The sequence below is a fragment of the Hydractinia symbiolongicarpus genome, chromosome 7, assembly GCF_029227915.1.
Source record: "Hydractinia symbiolongicarpus strain clone_291-10 chromosome 7, HSymV2.1, whole genome shotgun sequence".
In the NCBI taxonomy this organism is placed as follows: domain Eukaryota; kingdom Metazoa; phylum Cnidaria; class Hydrozoa; order Anthoathecata; family Hydractiniidae; genus Hydractinia; species Hydractinia symbiolongicarpus.
This window is the reverse complement of record NC_079881.1, coordinates 9,281,831-9,294,703: the sequence shown is the minus strand read 5'-3', so window position 1 is coordinate 9,294,703 and position 12,873 is coordinate 9,281,831.

The window sequence follows — 12,873 nt, the reverse complement described above, 5'->3', positions numbered from 1 at the left end:
ATTACGAAAACACGAATATCAAATGCGATATATTATTATCCACTTTGTTGCGACGGTTAAGTTTAAAGGACGTGCGACCCCGTGGATTTTTTCACGGGTTAACAACTAGTCTCTTGAACAATAGCCGTCGTCTGTCTGTGTGTCCGCGAAAGCGGCGTCCCGTAACGGAAACACGAAATTTTTAAAATGCGCACGAATATCAAATGTGATATTTTTTTATCCACTTTGTTGCGACGGGTAAATTTTAAGGACGAGCGAACGCAACGGGCGACCCCGTTGATTTTTCCACGGGTTAACGACTAGTCTCTATAATAATAGCCGTCGTTTGTCTGTCTCTGCGCGGACCCCCCGCTGAGTTAGAAAATGATGTTGCGGAAACACGAATATCAAATGCTATATATTTTCATCTACCTTTTGGCGGCGGGTAAATATAAATGACGGGCGAACCCGTGGTTTTTTCTACGGGCAACGACTAGTCTCTTTAATAATAGCCGTATTTTTTCTGTATATGCTCAAACGCCCCGCTGAGTTAGAAAATCGTGCTACGGAAACACGAATATCAAATGCGATATATTTTTATCCAATTTGTTGCGACTGGTAAATATAAAGGATGGGCGAGCATGTGGATTTTTCCACGGGCTAACGACTAGTCTCTTTAATAATAGCCGTATTTTGTTCGAAATAAAAAAGCGCCGCAGCTTTATTTCGGAAAATTCTTGCGGAACGCGATTTTTGCGAATTTTGTTTACAGAAGGTAGAATCCAAAAAAACCGAAAACATGTAACGAAAGCCATTTTGGTTTGAAAGTGGTGCTGTCAGGTTTGTCGGTCTCCTTTTAAACTTTTTTTCTTCTTAATACCACGTGTTAAAATAAATACGGTCGACTCAAACTCCCAGGGAACTGATAAAAAAGTTTAGGACGTCGAAAGTTCAAGATTAAGGATAGTCGAGTTATCGAGCGTCGAAGACTTTCTAAAGTTCGAGATAAAGTACTCGTTTAGCCGAAAACGAGGAACAGAAAAAATAAAAAAAAAAAGGATATTTTGATAGTAGTATGTGCTTGTTACTAAACTTACTTCTTTCCAAAAAACCTTAAAATAGATTGCGATGAATAAAAGGACGGGGAAAAAAGTATTAGAGATATCGATCGCGATTGTATATCATCACGTTCTCTAGCCATGTATAGAGTCTGCTAAAGTACGTGCCTTACGTGCCCTCGTGGTTACGTGCTTTATGTGCCTACGCGCCTTAGTTTCTCTACGTGCTTTATGTACTTGCGTGCCCTAGTGCTTCTGCGGTAATTGGTATTTCATTAATAAACCTTCACGATTCGAAATAATTGGGAAATTAAGGGAAATAATTTTTGCGAAAGATGAAATTTTGTGGTTCAAGGCTTTTAAAAAGATTGTGAAGTTCCCATTGAAGTATCAACAACAACAAAAAACACGTGATTTTCCATTGATTCAGACTATACTAACAACGCTTACTACTGGATTCTTTAGCAACAACGGGGAGTATCCAACAAAAGAAATTATCACAAAAAAATTAAGGCATGTAGGCACGTGAAAAGCTGAGGCACGTAGCCATGTAGCCGCAAAAGCTCGTAAAGCATGTATGTACGTAGACACGCAGGGCACGAAATTTAGCAGACTCCAATTTATAAATCTTAAACATAACAATATTAGGGTTTTAGCTACAAACATAGATAACGAGGTAACATTCTGCTATAGCTAGTCTTATTATTCTCTTAAAGTTCTTATCTTATGTGGTATAACAATATTTATTTTTATGTTGGGATTGTGGCTAGCTCTTCAGCTTCCTCTGGCTAAAAAGTGAAAGTAGCCAATTGCAGTTTGACTACAAAAAACTTCTTAATCAATAATTTTTATCATTTTTATGATGCTAAATGCAGTTAGGTAACTACAACTTTTATAACTGTCATGAAAACATATTCCACAAAGAAAAATTGCAGAGTGATTTTTTAGCTAGACGGAGTAACGACGGAATGTTTCCTGTGTTTTTATTTAAACCGAAGTTAGGATATAATTTTTTGGAAAACGGTATATATTTTGCATATATAGCATGTTCGAGACAGTATACCTGTGCCAAGCGCTCATCCCATTGTTAACAACAGGCTATTTCCTGTGTTTCTATTTAACCGAAGTTGCGGTAAATTTTATGCGCGGCATTTTTTTACCTAACTGCTCAGCTTTGAGTATATTTTGAAAAATATAAAAGGTTGGTCAACTGTTTTTTCCATGACGGTGTACCAACGGGTTGTAAACTGTGTTTTTATTTCAGCTAAAATTGTGGGAAAATAAAACACCATAATTTTGTGTGTGCTTTACTTCATTCCTACACTGAAGCGCTTAACTCTACGGGTCTTATTAAGTACTCCACTGGGCGTTCCACAATGGGTCACACAGCTACTTGTGGCTGATCCCGGCGTTTAAAGGTCCCTTACTTCTTTATAATAGCTGTATACGTCTGTTTGTCACGCAAAATGATAACCGCAGTAGCGAAACATATAATGCGGTAAATAAAAGACGGATGAGTTGGGGGATTTACCCACGGGTTACCGACTAGTATAGTAAAAAAATCAAAGAAACTGAGGTTGTCGTTGTGATTTTAGGTCAAATGTTGGTTAAGAAGTATCCGACAAATTTCTACATATCACGGTCCGGTTTAAATAGAATTAGTAGTACACAACAATAACACAATCTTAGTTTTGAAAGGTATCAGAATTAAAAGCTCCCAAAATGTGCTAAAAGTAATCTGCGAAAAAAAGGTACTTCAGCTTCTTGATGGGAATAGAAAACAGACCGTCAAACTAGATATATTTGACACAATATAACGCCATTGATAAAGTTGTTTTGTAATAGTTGGGTAAGTCATGACTTCTTAGTATGACGAAATGTCTTGTGAAGGTAAAAATGTTATTGACTTAAGGATTCAACTATCTAGTACGTTCTACTTACTACACTACTAAGGACCAATAATAGTCAAAATTTAACATACAAAATGCTAACTCTGGCCAGGGTATTTTTACATATATACTTTACAAATAGCTATACAAAATATCGAGACCTAGATATGAACAACTATAATATTCTCTCAATATTTGTAGATGAAACAAAATCAATCATCGAAATCAAAAGTCTCTAGTTTGCGAAATTCGCAGCCGTAGCATTATCATACTTTATTTTCTGTTTTAACCCCGGTGATCAATTACGGCAACTCGCCGCGCTAACGCAGAATTAGTAAAATCATATTGCTAATCACAACACAAAATGTCAACCTCCTCCCCAGGGCTCTTCTTCACTTTTTGATAATGGAAACACAAATCTGTTAGAAATAATAAAACATTGTAAGTCTGTGTACCGAGTTTGTTGAGTTATAAGAGAAATATTAAAAAATATGTCAGGCTATCCGATTTTAGTATTAAGATTAAAAGGGAATTTAGTGTAAATACCAGACTATCCTGAATTAAGTAAGAAAGTAAGTAAGTATTCATTTATTTATTTGTCCTAATAGACCGGAGACCATTCCGATGGGATAATACCTAATATGTAGGAATGACCACCAAACCAAATTACAACTTTGAAAAATATTATAATTACAAACTTTATGTACTCATAAATAACGATCGATATATGCAACAATAAAAAGATTAAATGTTAAAACTACTATATGATGAAAAAAAATAAAACTTGACCAGATACTTTAGATGACCCAACGACAGCGTAGACATATTACCTTCTAAAAACTGTTAAAAAAGGAGACGATGGATTGATACTTATTTCCAAATGTGACTGTACTCACTCTAAGCAAACGTATTGAGCCCGGATTAGCACGATTATTTGGAAGATTGCAAGCATTAAATGTAATTATAAAATTATTTAGAAGAGTAAAAGGTAGTTTGTGATTGATTAACTTATGAAAAAAAATAATGTTGACATCTTGACATCATCAAAAAAAGAAAGAATTTTAAGATCCGGAAACAGAGGAGCAGAATGAGAATTAAATCGAAAAGGTTATTTTGCACATAGCTCTTTTTTGTAGATTTAAAACTAGTTGGGTTTTATAGGATGAGTTCTGACCCGAGACTTGACAAGCGTAAGACATATGTTAGTAAAATAGTGCGAAGTATAGAGACACTACCATGGATGGAGAAAGATAATGCCCGAGTTTGCACAGTGCATATATAATATATATAATAACGACTTAAATGGTCAAAATAAGTTTCAATACGTTGTTTTGTATGTGGTGACTAATAATGTTGCTATTCAAGCAGTTATAATTTTCAAAACACCACCATAAGAAAAGATCAAGGTGGACAAAGAGCTGCAAAACATCTGAGTCATAAGATCATCCATAACGTTAACTTTGATTAGGTATTTAAAAATCATATAACAAAATTGTGAAAAATTGTAATTGATATTGGGGGATGTTTATAAAAGGCGAACAGTGATCACGATATTGGCGTAAAATTAAATATTATTAATATTTTGAAAGTACATTACCATCATCAACGTTTTAGAAGTATATAAAGTGGAAGCACAGTATTTTTGAGTAAGAAGTATTTTGTGTCTTTGTGTGTCTACGTGTGCATTTATTTGTAAGATACATAGCCTGAGAGCACAGAAAGCCTGTGAGGCTTTTAACCTTTAACGGGGGAATTATAAATTATACTTTATAGTGGGACATTAAAGCCATTGCCCGAATTTTAATCTTAGTGAATCTGATGTGGAGATATAAGATTAATAGGGCAAAAAATGTCAGGCTATTCGATTTTATTATTAAGTGTAAAAGTTTATCAGTCTGGGTGCAAGTTTGCGGAGATATAAGAACAATGCGCAAAAAGATGTCAGGCTATCCGATTTTATTATTAAGTTTAAAAGTTTATCAGTCTGGGTACGAGTTTGCGGAGATATAAGAACAATGCGCAAAAAGATGTCAGGCTATCCGATTTTATTATTAAGTTTAAAAGTTTATCAGTCTGGGTACGAGTTTGCGGAGATATAAGAACAATGCGCAAAAAGATGTCAGGCTATCCGATTTTATTATTAAGATTAAAAGTTTATCAGTCTGGGTACGAGTTTGTCGAGTCAAAAGAACAATGTGCGTGAAGATGTCCGACTATCCGATTTTATTATTGAGGTTAAAAGTTTATCAGTCTGGGTGCGAGTTTGCGAAGATATAAGAACAATGCGCAAAAAGATGTCAGACTATCCGATTTTATTATTGAAGTTAAAAGTTTATCAGTCTGGGTACGAGCTGGTCGAGTCAGAAGAGCAATGTGCGTGAAGATGTTAGGGTATCCGATTTTATTATTAAGATTAAAATTTATCAGTCTGGGTACGAGTTTGCCGAGATATAACAACAATCCGCGAAAAAATCTCAGGCTATCCGAATATATTACTAAGGAAAGTTCAACGGATTAGCCTGTCAACACAAATAATTACTCTGCATCTTCTTCTTTTAGCACCTTGACATTGTGAACGAAAACAATGGATACTGAAAAGAAAGCATATGAACTCAGAAACCGTGTAAGTTATAATATCTTACATTCTAATTATGCAAATAATTACCAACCCAAAGTCACTGCGTTCTCACCCGTGTGCAGGAATTTCACTCCCACAATATATGTTGCTCCAAAAGTTACTATTATATACTTTTACTGCACATTACATTGATACACGAGATATTTTAATATGATCTTTGGTTGTTTACCTCAAAACCTCCTAATTGGGAAAAGGTAATAAAGTTACATACATCTAAGTAACTTTTGTGTCATCATCCAGTTTTTAAAGTCTGTAACATTACACAGAGGTAACCTTGAAAATAAAAGGAATATAAAATACCGAAAGTATGTTGAAAATGTTCTAGGCTTTATATGAAAAAGTAAAAAACATAATAATTCATGTTTCATGCAGGATAATCGATTTTTGGTACGCGATTGGGAGGAAGCCCTTGAAGATGGCCACGGATTTACTTTGCATCAAATTGACACAGTAATTGGTGAGTACTTAATATTTGATTTTTTCTTTAACACTATTCAGGTCAGGCAGGAGATGGGAAGAGGATAAGGAGGGGGAAATGACCTTCGGACATACTTTAACTTAGTAACAATTAGTAGCCGACCCAAAAAAGTTTAAAAACATCCAGTCGGTGGAATGCCACGCCCATTCTTTAAAAGACCCGTGTATCTGTTTCGAATGTTTTGATATAACAATGACTTTCGTCGCTGGAGTTCTATAATTGAGCCTTATTTTTTTTATCTCTTATTCACGCCAAGGATTCACGTTAAGGATTTTGCGGAATAACGTCCTTGTTCGCCCTAAAAAAATTTTTGGGATTTTTTAGCCGAGCAAACAATGCACCAAATAAACGCTATATCTTATTAAAAACTTGCATGAATTTTTAAATTTTTTAATCGCGCTCTAATAAAAGGCTCAATTATGGCGCTAAATATCAATATAAAAGTATCAATATAGTTACTAATACGGTGTGAAACGGTACTAGTAACTATATGCGACCGCCTTTGTTTAAATAGAATGAGTTAATATGTCAATCAATAGCAACCGACACGCGTGAACCTGCCCAACTGTGTTACTTTCGTCGATAACAACTAATCATCATCGACGAGAAATTGTCACTAGGTAGCAACTGATGGAAATATTTATCTCAAACATTCATGCTGAGTGAGTGAAAATGACTTCTCTAATCCAAATAGTACCGTTGTTTTGACCGCGAAAACAATAGATAAAATGGCACGAAAATCCCACACCATACGAAAAAATAGGAATGATATCGAGGAAAATATTGCGCCCTAACCGACTGGTGTCGGATCACCCTCAGGCACTCGATTAAGTTTAATATTTTTAGCAAATATCTACAAAATTGTGCGCGAAATAATAAATTCTCGAAAAGGCTGATAAAAGTATATTACATATATTTTTGTAGTTCCAAGACTTTGTGCGTGGTCAAAACCATTACAAACAAACAAACAAACGGATAAGAGCTATTATTATAAAGAATAGTTGTAATCTGTCTGTGTCTGGCCGCAAGAAAAAAGTTGTGCTATATTAAGGCGGGCAACCACGTGAATTTTTCTACGCGTTACAGAATAGTCTCTGTAATAATAGCTGTCGTCTGTTTACTCGAAATGGTTGCGTGCGGCTCGTAATAGAGTAATTCAAATACTTCATCCTGGCGTAGGGACAAAAAAACATAAAATACCTAAGTTGGAAATATGAATGATGGCAAAAATCTATGCAGTGGTGTACCTGTGAATTCGTTTAAAATCTAACAACTACTTCATATTATTAATAGCCATTTTTCTGTCTGTATTGCCACAAGAAAAAAATTGCTACAGGCTCATGAAATAGCGTAACAATTAAAGGACGGGCAACCTCGTAGATTATTTCATTGGATACCTACTAATTAGGTTATAGTGTCGTGTTAAAAATGTTTTTCATAATGTAACGCGTTAAAAGAGGAATTATGATACGCAAGTTTATATCTATTGATCTGGTATAGAAGCTGTTTAATTTTTCTAATTCTTTTTATCAGGCTATGGTGTCTTTGCAACAAAGTGCTTCAAAAACGGAGATGCTTTACTCAGCTACAAAGGAAGTTTAGTTAGTGCGACGGAAGCAGATGATCTCGCAAAAGAGTACGGAGAAAATATTTCATCCAGATACCTTTTTTATTTCTCTGACAAAAATAAAAAACTTTGCGTCGATGCAACAAAATCTAACTGCATGGCAAGATACGTCAACGACTCACCGCAATGTTTTTCGAACTGCCGAATGGTAATAAAGCATGATGGTGAAATGCCACACCTATGCTTAGTCGCAAGTAAAGATATCGACGTAAACGAAGAGCTTCGATACGATTACGGTGATAAAGGAAAGTATTTACCATGGCGGAAAAGTTCTAAATATTTGAAGCCTTTGAAGCTCAGTTTAGAAGTTCAAGAAAAATTAAAAAAACAAAAAGCGGCTACTGCGTCCAATGTTTTGGGAGAAATTTTGTCTGCGAAAGGGGAATTTAAAAAGACAGAAGATAACTCAATTCCGCCAACCCCGGAGAAAAAAAATACAAAAAGCTTGATCGGCAAACGAAAAATTATCGAAAGTCTCCCAAGTATCGTAAAAGTCGAAGAGTTGAAACCACCTTTTTGTAAAATTGAAGACAAAGATAAACGTTTTAGACCAATAGTGTACAATAATTTTGTTGTTCAATTAATTGACGAAGAACAGAACCAAACCGCAGCAATCTCAACATTTAGGAAAGAAGAAGAGACCAAAAAAAAATTTTGCGAAATGTGTGCTGTAACATTTACCAGTCTTGAGAAACATAGAACGTCGAAAATTCATCAGCAATTCGTGGCTAACAACAATAATTTTGCAACATTGGATAAATCGATCGAAATATGTAATAAAAATTTCGATCTAGCATCTTGTACTGAAACAGATCCGGAGGAAGTATTAGTTGAGACTATTAGCAATTTCTCTGAAAAGTTAATCAAAGAAATAATAAATGATCAGTATGTTACTGATCTCGTGAGTGGCAGAAGGGATTGCTGGCGCCATAATGCTTTCGCAAAGGGTGGCGAAAATAAAAGGAATTTGAACGGGACAGAACTTCTTCAGCTCTTACCAGAAGAAACATTCTTACTGCTACAGGAACGAGTAAAAGATAGCCTTCGTGACAAAATAGGACTCAGGGATTATATAATCAAAGTTATTTTACCCGATGCCGTAATTACGCTGTTTTCAGTTGTTACACATTGGAGTAAAATCAAAACAGAAACCTTTTTTAAAGAATTTTTAACGTCCCTGGAATCAAAAGATAACCCGTTTAAGGATGGGGACACCTTTAAAGACCATGTGCAGAGGGGAATGGTTACCGCTCAAAAGAAAATGTTTTTGTTACACGCAAAAATCAGAGAATGGAGGGAAAAGGTATGCTCATTTTTTTTTCTAAAAATAATTTTGTTTATAAGTGGTGTTTTTTTCAAGCATGTTCAACCCTATTCCCTTGTCACTACCTCCGCGTTCTTTGGTATGCATGAAAGAAACAAAACAGCAGCAATAAATTTGTGCTGATGTCAGCATTTTTTTATGAAATTTTTTGACATTTTTTGGGCGCGTCTATTCAAGGGGGGCGTTTAAAACAGGGGGCGTTAATTTGCTCAATATCATTTTTCCATTCTCTCACACGCTTTGGTTCCATATTGAAGCGGGATGCAGCAGCTGGATTGCGTTATTTATAGAAATTTCCTTATTTTACCGATGTGTTTATATTATAATAGAACCATTAAAATTTCATTTCAATTAAAATACCAAAACGATAACAGTTATTGATTTTTTCATATACTTACTTTTACTATCGCCTCGAATAAACTCCCCCTTATGAGGGAGGGGCTTGTTCGAAGGGGCGTCTAGTAGAGGGAGCGTTTATTTGAAAAATGACTGAAAAGGAGAAAGTCTATTCGAGGAAAGAGGACAATATATTCGAAGCATTACGGTAACCAAAATTCACTTGTAAGTCAATCTAATCGAATTATAATGGTCAGGAGCGAAAAAAATGTGTACTCAGAGAATTATGACGCTTATTGAAGATTGCGCCTTTCCTATAGTCGCTTATTAAAGACGTTGGTATGGGTGCTTGACAAGTCTTTTAATAATAATGTCATCATTATCTAGGTCGACTTTGCAGTTACTGATTCAAAGAAAGGAAAATTGCAGGCTGGAAACTCTAATGAAGATACCACTAAGAAGAATTCTCAAATCGGTTTTTTGTAATACCAAGGTTTATGACGATTCAAGTAAATCTTATACTCATGACAATATTGACCTGCTGCTTGGGTCAAAAGAAGAAAAAAAAGAGAACAAAATGAAACAGGTAGTGAAGAAAAGGACCAATCGAAAGTTTAAATGCCCTGTGTGTGATGTTGAACAGACTTACATCACAAGACATTTAAGGCAAAAGCATAAGTGGAGCTGGGAAAGTGCTGCAGCAGCCTCCAGTCAGTTTTTTAGTAGCACACCAAAAACAGGCAACGAAAAGTTAAGTAAAATTGATAAAAAAACTCCAAACTATCATCGCAAGAGAATGTGTCCTGTTAAAAATTGCATGATGGTGAGGACAAACCTACCTGATCACCTCATGAAACAACACAATATCCCAAAAGGTCCTTTATATTATCATTTGCTGAAACAAGCACCCAAGGTGGACGCCCCTTTTATACAAGGCAATGTTTCCGAATCTCCAAGAAAGGCTGTCTCGAAAGTATTTTTAAATAGAACATTGGAAAGCACTGTATCAACTTCAACTACACCTATTAAACGGTTACAACAAAAGGCGAACGAAAATGACGTGGAGGAAAGTTTCGTGCAATCTGTTCAGATTCCAGTGAATAATGATCGCCAAGGCAATGCGTGCGAATTTCATAATCTACGACTAAGACCAAAAATGGTTGTTGAAAACACTGCATGCAACACCAGAAACGAATCTAGTTCTTTTGGTGAGGAAAGTGAAAGTGAGGAAAGTGAATTTGAGCCTGTCGATGAAGAGAACGAATCTGTAATATATAACCTTGCTAGTAATGTGGAAACTTTGGTTACAGACTTCATATGTTATATGATCGGCCCTGATAGACAGAGAAAACGTAGGGCAGTTTACCTGACTGCGAGTGAATTACGACGTATATTTCGTGTTATGGAAGTAAAGGATGACCTAAGCGTTGTTTTCAGAAATGGAGGTAATGATTTTCGGGATAAATACATTACAAAGCACTGTCAAGAAACGGAAAAAAAACCAACCAGTATCAAAAAGTATTTATATAGTCTAATAGACTTTTGCGAATTTTTGATCGCTGAGGAAAAAGAAGTAATGAACAGCAGTCATCAAGACATTACAACGTTTATTTCAAAATTGCGGCAGTGGAGAAAAAATTTTAAAGTGCAAGAGAAATTGGTAAAATTTAAGCGGATGACAGACGATCGAGAAATGCTCATTGATCAGGAGCAAGTAGGAAGATACCTTAACAGTAACAAGGGAGCAAAAAAGGGTGAAGCCATACTAAAACTTTTAAAGGAAGACATAGGATATAATCTAACTCAGACGGAGTATTGCGCCGTAAGAGATTATTTATATGCTGTGATTCATTTATCAATTGCACAGAGATCTGGTGTGACGGCCAACCTCACAATGAATGAATATGATAGGGCAGCGAAGCTTGACGGAAAATTTGTAATGAATGTTTGGGACCATAAAACAGTTGACACCTATGGCCCAGCTAAAATTATCCTTAATGAAGAAGAATTTGATTTCTTGACAACATACGTGAAATTTGCCAGACCACAAACTTTACCAAAATGCGAGTATGTATTTTTAAGTTGGTCAGGAAAGAAAGTGTCACCTGGGGACATTAGTAAACGTCTTCATCTTCAGTGGGACAGAGTTGGTAATTTTAATGATAAATGTCCTCCAAAAAATCTTTCAGCAAATATAATTCGGAAGTCTGTTAGCACAGCATTAAGAGAATCGGAAAGCTGTAATTTAAAAGATGCCGCCACGTTGATGACACACAGCATGAGGACAGCAAAGGAACACTATTTCCTAAGAAATATGGAGAAGTCTTCTTTGGTTGGGTCAACAGCAGTTAAAGAACTTTTTCAAGCTGACAAGTCAAACGAAGCAGCTAGACAAGAAAGCAAAAGAAAAGTGTGGTCAGAACAAGAGATTAAAGAGCTGAAAGAGGTGTTTCCTGTCAATAATGATGTGAGTTTCTCGGAGGTAAAACAAAAATGCGCAGCTGTACCAACTCTAACTGCGTCACCTAGACAGGTTTATGACAAGTTGCGTCATATATCACCGAAAAAAACACCACCGTGTGTCATGAAGCGAAAATCACTGTTTCCGAAACATGATTTAAAATTAATTTTAATGCATGGAAAAGAACTAATTAAAGGTGGAAGCTTAGATGAAAACAGAGTGAGGACTCATCTAGAATCATGTGGGTTGTTCGAGAAGTACACCTTCGTTCAGTTGCGCACTCGAATAAATTACGAGAGAAAAATCTACAAAGAAAAAAAGGTGAGTTTCGTAATACATATAGCTTTATAGTTTATTTATGCTTATAGTTTGTTTTTGATAATGCTAAGTATTAGTTTATCAAATTTAGCAGATACTGCGTCAATCTTATTGATTCAAAGGAATATCCCTAAAATTTCAATTTTTAGTTATACCTTTCGCTATTTTAACATCGTTCTAAAACTCCTTCACTTTTAATATAATTTAGCTCTTCACCTTTTTGTGAAAACTGTGAAATAAAATTCCAACAACGAATGTCGATTATCGATAAGAAAATGTAATTCTAGCAACTACAAACAGTAACAGCTTGCTCACATCCAGCAAAGCTAAGAAGTCCATAGTTTATGCTAATCTCCTCCGCTAAAAATGTAACTAATAATTACGTCACTGCTGTGACCAGCAAAATGATTTTTTTTGTTCTCCAAAGTATGTTCGTACAGGTTTTTTCTACTCCAAAACGTAATTTCATCCTCTCCTCCTCAGGCAGCAGTGTATTTTTACCCTATGCATGCCGGAGTCAGTCTACATATTTTGTTAAGATGTATGTTTTTAAAGATCCATTGTTATTTAGAAAATACTAATCGGTGGCCCGTGGAATAATCCACGGGTTCGCATGCCCTTTATTTACCGCAATTCGTCATATCATTTTACGTGACAAACAGACGTATACGGGTATTAATTATGATAGAGATTATATTCAGATAATCACTGTGTTAGGGCGTGTTATCTTCCTTAGTATTATTCGGGTATGTAGTTGAATTTTCG